The following is a 6,000-nucleotide window of genomic DNA, read 5'->3' on the forward strand; positions in this document are numbered from 1 at the left end:
TTTAAGGTTTATCAGAGTTTTCCCTAAGACAGACATATTGACATCAAGTTTCACATGGGCAATAATCTAACTGGAGACAGGACCCTCTATAGCAACATGTACTCCATATAGAAGAATGGGAGTCTGCGAGTGAGAGGCAAAGCCCCGCAACGAGCTGTCTGCGTAATTAAAAAGCTGCAGTGAGATGAAATATGAGATGGAGAGGAGAGATAGTTGGAGGCGCTGAGAAACAGAAGTGCTTTCAAGTATTTTACTGCAGCGATGATTGGAGAATTTGCCAGGGGCCTGACTTTCTCCTTGCGCTGTCCTTGGCCGGGTGGCTCACGCGGTGCAGCCTGGTGGACACCGTCGCTGACCCAGAAACCTCCAAATGCTGATACAGGTGTAAGCACTAAACCGAGTTTAGGCATAAGGCAGTGGAGAGTCACAGGGCTGCGGAGCTTTAAGCCAGAGCTAATGGCCATGTCTTGTTGGACTGATGCGTGGCTGTGATTTTTTTTTGTTTTGGTTGTTTTTTGTTTTTTTTTTTTTGCTCGTGGGTAGACTACAGCCCACTTTGCTATGGGCTAGGTGATGATCCGCTTGCGCCCAGTGGTGCTACGAAGGCAGCTAAAGGCCAAGTGCTGTCATTGGAAACCAGCTGCTAATTAATACACGGTGTGTGATTACTGTGCTTTTAAAATGCTTTCATGTCCTGCCCCACTGGCTGCGGCTCTTGTGTCACATTTGGTGTTCCCAGAACATTTATTAGCCTTACAGATCCCTTGATTATTGCTTTCTCTTTCATAATTAAGCCATGAAACTCAGCATGGTGCAGCTTATGCGGTATTAATTCATGTCTGGCATATTCTGCCTGTGCCCTAAGCTAAGGCTAAACGCTGGCAGCTGGATTGCTCTCTGCAGTGTTGCTATTCTAATTTTTTTTTTAATATGATTATAAAAATCACATTCTGTGTGCATATGGGCAACTTGGGGCTCACCACTGCCGCAAGCAGGAGCGAGATGTGGTCTGACTTCCTTGGGACTATGATCGGCCCCGCGGCAGTGCTGCGAGATGGGGCTTCCTCCTGCCCCAGGCACTGCCTGATGCTCTCCAGGTCAGTGCTATTAGCTCTGCTTTGGTGCTAACGCAGCCCCGGGTGCTCTTCACTCCCTGCTCGCCCTTCATGGGACATGCCTGTGAAAATGAGAGTCTCGCAAGTGAGTCCTGTTTCACTCCTTTTTATCCTGACTTTTCTTCATGTGAGGTTTAACCAAATCCAGGATTTCCTGCAAGGCTGCAGCTCCACATCCACTTTCTGTTGGCAGCGGCTGCAATGGCTGTATGAACAGTTTTCCTCCAGGCCGGTTGCTCCTGCCCCCAGTATGACAGTTTAACAGTTTGTGTGGCCATGTGGCGAGTTGAACAGGGAACAAAAATATCATAAGCCATGTCTGGTTTACTTTTTAAATTTATTTATTTATTTATTTTCCCTCTCCTGGGAATCAGTTGTAAGAGCGACTGTACTGAAGGAATGGGAGCTCAGCACTACTGGGAGGGAAGTCACTGGAATGACCCAGCACCAGTGCCCCAGCCACTGCTGGCTGCATTCAATAACCGTTTGAATGCAGGAATCGTGACGTCTTTGCTGGGCTGGGTGCTGTGCCACTTGCCGTTGCTGTTGGGTAAGTCAAGTCCAAGCAGCTCTGCAGCTGCCTCCTCCGAGGCTTGAGATGCAGCACAGAGCGGGCAGTCATGGGCTCCAGCAGCTCTGCCCACATGGCTCTGGTCTCTAGATCTGCTGAAAGTCCTACCAAACTTCAGATGTGGGGACAAAGTGCTGGGGTGCCAGCTATCGAAGAACACACGTGACAGTGTCCCTCGTCTACTCTGCACGTGAGGGAAACAGCCTGGGAGCCAGGGCACGGGATGCCATGGGAGCCAGGGCACGGATGTCTCTGTGTACAGCTGAATGCCTGCGCGCTTCATGGACCGCAGATGCCGTAACGCAACGGCAGTTCTGCTCTGCAGCGTGCCTGTTATTTACACGCATACGCGTGCTGCTCAGGTTATCAACTTTTACTAATCAAACCATTTCTGAAGAGACCTGCATGCTGATCATCTAAAAGCTTCTGTTTCAAAAAACAGTGCCAAAACCTCCGTGCAGGATGTAAAGCCGTAGTGCAGAAACTCTTTGAGCTCAGACGTTTCCATGGAGATGGATCTTTGATCTCGTTGTGATAAATAAGGGCAGAGAAGGTGCTCCCAAACTAGGGAGGAGGGCAAGGCTGATCCCTACGGGGCAGGAGTTCTCAACAGGAATTAGGGAGACAGGAGGTCTCTTTTTTTTTTTTTTTTGTCTTTTTTTTTTTTTTCTTCTCCTCCACCCCCCCCGAATGCCATGTCTGTAGTGATGGCGAGGTTGAGCTGTCTGCCCGCCAGCGCTGTGCCATGGCGTACGCGGAGGACGTGCCTTTCATCCAGCCAGACAGCATGCTACACCTTTGAGCTGCCTAATTTAATGCTGCTGAAAAGTCAGACCTTTGTCTGCACCGCAATATTCACCCTGTGCTGTGTGATTTAGAGAGCAGGGACACAGGGTTTTAATACCAGTATGAAGCACGCTCGTTTTCTTGGCTGTGGCAAAGCAATCTGAGGAATAAGGAGAACAGCTAGGAAAAGTGCTGCACTTATGGATAAAATATCGAGGGGGAAAAAAAATATCACATTTTACTCTGGCACACTGCAAAACAGAAGCGCTTAATATGCTGACGTGGAGATAAGTGACCAAAGGCAACAGTCAGGTTGGCTTTATCCATGTGGATGAGCTTTCACTGCACTGGTGACTCGTGTTAGAGCTGTCGGCCGGATCAGGGCTGTTACTCCTGGCACTGGAAATTGAGGCTTCTGTGGATGGAGCCAGAAGATAATTCATTAGGAAAGGGCATAATGAGCTTCAGCAGTCGCTGAGAACTGCTGCTTGGAGTAAATGTGGTCACACGCGCTCTGGTAGGATGTTTCAGGCCAAGATGCTCTGCATCAGAGCTGAAGATGATCCTTGTGTTTGAGTGCCTGGATATGCCCGTACAGCTCTCACGCTTGCATTGTGGTCGGTGTGCGTGCGTGCCAAGCTGTGCACGCCTGTTTGTGCTTTTCTCGCTCCGTTTGGCAGCTGGGTGGTGGCTTTTCCTGGTCACTTCCGATCTGTTCACAGGACGTTGACAGATCCATCCCTTTGTCTCTGCTACCAGCATGGCCTCAAACAGGTTTTTCTGCAGTGTCTAAGAGTACGTAGGGTGAGCAAGCGATTGTATACAGCCTGTTGCAATACTTTTTTTTTTTTTTCCCCCTCCCCTTTTTTAAAAATATATTTGCCTTGGATGCATTGAGCTGCCAGTTGTGCTAACTACGGTATCTCTACTTTCAGGGTTTGCAATATTCCACCCAGGCAAAATGGTGCTTAACTACCTATTAAGGCTTCCTCCCACCCCGTCCCACCCCTGCTTTCACTGGGACAAGTGACCCCTTCGTGCCCTGCTGGATCCCAGGCTCCTTAACAACTCAACCATCACTTTATGTAATTTTAAAGTTGCAGCTTAAATACTTTATTTATAAGGATATATGTTGTTTGCAGCTCTAAAAAAAGTTATCTTTTCCAAATATTGCAGAAATCTTCAGTGTTGAACATAGCCCACAGGTTCACTTTAGAAGCCGACGGGTGAATTTTTTGTTTATTTTGTTGTTTTGGGTTTGTTTTTTTTTTTTTTTCAAATGACTCTCACTGAAAATACTGTCACAGAGCTCCCTGTTTTTCAGAAAATGGACCATTTAGCTGAGAAAGCCATGTTGTTGTCTTGTGCACTAGTTCACTGGGAAGAAAATATGTTGAAAGAGCATGCAATATTAAAGATACGTTGAATCAAACTCACTTCCACTGGTTTCAGTGGAGGCTTTAGCCTTGTTTTCATGGGGCTCTTCATCAAAACCTAAAGCGTAAAATATTCTGACAGGTCAAAGTTAAGGTTACTAGACGGTAATGAAAACAGCATTTTTATCCTCAATTACATGGACAAGATGGGATTGCTGTGCAGCCACAGATGTTTGTCTCACGGCTGTGACAAGCCTGTACGGATGCTGTCACTTAGCAACCATTGCCATTCGTGTTTTAACTGCAGCTTTTGGTTGTTGGCACGTAATGAGAGTTGTAATCACGAGATCAGTCCCATCAAGGGTGTTTGTTTTTGAGAGCAATGGGCTCCAGGGCTCACCTGCGCTCCTGCCCAGCCTATATAAGGGCTAAATCGGGAGAATTGCATGTGTGATGGCTAACGCAGCTTAATATGAGTTTATTTTGGAGCTGGCTTGGCTGGGTCAAGTCATGTTTCAAGATGTACAGCCTGGATTCACAATCTGCCAGACCAGGCTGTGCAGCTCCTTCGTGCTGGCCACAGCCCAGGCCAGAAGCTGGTTCAAGACCAAAGCTCTGAGCGTGGCTGAAACATCACCTCCCTGAGCAGGGTGGTGGTGAGGGACCAGCCAAGGCAAGCCTTGATGTCCCTATGCACAGCAGCACAAGTTCCTTCCTCCCTTCTACTGACCCAGCCTGAAAGCTCAGGGAATATGGGATCAACAGAGACTGGCAATATGAGGACCAAGAGATAATGAAATGGGAGAACTGAAGATCTGAAAGTGCATCTATTTCTTAAGGGTAATTCCTACCTATCCTGTACTGAAAAGTAGTGAAAAGGGGCAGTCCTATCACAGTTCAAGCCCTAAGGGTCTGCAGGAGCTGTTTAAAGTCGTAGTTTTACTTTATACCTGCTCTGGTCTAATAGGGCAATGTCCCTCAAAGGAGCGGGTGCACCCTCTGTCCCAGACAGCGTGTTCCTGCCCCTGCACGGAGTTTAACAACTGGGCAACTGCAGAACAAGCTGGGGAGTAACTTGGTTTGGATGGGTTTGTTTTGGAGGCAGCCACGTGAAAGGCATCTTCACAGCCCTGTCTATGTTTATGGTAAAGACAGTCCTTTAACACATTGAGCTGCTGTGCTCTGAGCGGAGACTTGGCATTGATATTACAGATAGAAATACTGTTTTCTTTAGTTTCGTTCTGCTTTAACTGACGCAGTTGTGTAATTGCAGGGACTCTCGATGCAGACTGCTCATTTCCCCTTCCATCTGGGGATGGGTTATAAGTGTATCTGTGATGTGTACTTGCAGAGCCCCGAATGCTTTCATTACAGCTGTACATCACCAGCTTTGTTCCATCTTGTTCAGACAGACACACCGCTTCTTTGAAAGAAAGTCCTTCTCTTTCTCTGTGTGCTGGCTTGCAAGGTTATAGGCAAGATCTGTCCTGCCTGTGGAGGAGCGCGTCTGACGCAGGCTGAGGTCTGGCCGTGTTAAGCGATGCTTTATTTCTCAGCAGAGGACAAAAACCACTGCTCTAAAGGGAAATGACACAGACTACAGAGGTATTGCTACTGATATATTTTTCCATTGTAAATTGCTGAGAACTTCTGCAGTGAAGCTGGTTGATCAGTTTCTTCTTTAACACACGGTGGTTTTTAGAAGCCTTGATGAATACGTATTGGAAGGTAGAGAAAATTTTATTAGAGATAGACAAAAGAAATTGCAAAGATATGCATGAGTTAATCTGTAAGCACAGATCACATATATCTAAGCTAAAGCAACAGCCTTAGACATTTATGGCCCATTTTTGACTAAGTTGTGCAATTAGTATAATTAGGCAAAGAATATTCTTTGAATTTTAAATGTCCAGTGTATTAAACCAGAAAATTAATAGCCATTCTTTTGGCAGCTTTTATAAAGCCGTTACTAGTGTAGGGCTGAGCCAAAGATGCTTATTCTCTCCTGTGTCTGTTTGAGTCTGAGCAGTTAAAGGATAAATCCTTTCTTCAGAGCTTTGCTGAAATGTGTTGAAAGCAACTCTAGGAATTTCATACCTGCGTACAGATCAGGCAAAAGAACTTACATTGCCCCTGTGCAGATAAAAAGCTG

The sequence above is a fragment of the Mycteria americana genome, chromosome 12 (assembly GCF_035582795.1).
Source record: "Mycteria americana isolate JAX WOST 10 ecotype Jacksonville Zoo and Gardens chromosome 12, USCA_MyAme_1.0, whole genome shotgun sequence".
NCBI lineage: Eukaryota > Metazoa > Chordata > Aves > Ciconiiformes > Ciconiidae > Mycteria > Mycteria americana.